This window comes from Acanthaster planci, linkage group LG13 (genome assembly GCF_054643075.1).
Source record: "Acanthaster planci isolate LZ-2023a linkage group LG13, COTS_SCS, whole genome shotgun sequence".
Taxonomy (NCBI): domain Eukaryota; kingdom Metazoa; phylum Echinodermata; class Asteroidea; order Valvatida; family Acanthasteridae; genus Acanthaster; species Acanthaster planci.
Window position 1 is genome coordinate 15,771,751 of NC_141789.1, and position 555 is coordinate 15,772,305.

A 555-nucleotide genomic window follows, 5' to 3' on the forward strand; every position below is an offset into this window, starting at 1 on the left:
AGAGTTTCGAAAAGTTTTAATTGTCAGGGTCTTGTCTACAACACTTTCGTCTCACACAGGCTCTACCGTGGCCCTCCAAGGCACTTGGAAACCATCCTTATCCGAAAAAAAATGTTATTCAAACAACACTTATCAACGTACGCCTAACATCAGCATATTTCACAATAACTTTGCCGGGGTTCAGCTCCATTTTTTGCGAAGCAGACCTTGGAGTCATCGGCAAATAAAAAATCGTACCTGACACATACGCACGGTCGACATAACGTTGATGTCCAGATCGCGTGCGAGGCTTAAAAACTGGTCGGGTTCAGCGTGCGAGCATAGCGAGAAATCGCGAGCACGTTGCAGTTTGTTGATGTTTTGGAGCGAACAGCTGGGCGTGGCTGTACCCACGTGTGTTTCACATGTCATTCCTCTAAGCACAACAAAGAGATGATTGGCCAGCTAAAAATAGTCAGCGGTTACTTGGCTTTGCCGACCAATGGAATAGGAGAGTTTCGGCACGTGATGATTTGTTTGCCTTTTGACCTCCAATGTCATATCAACGTGCGCTCC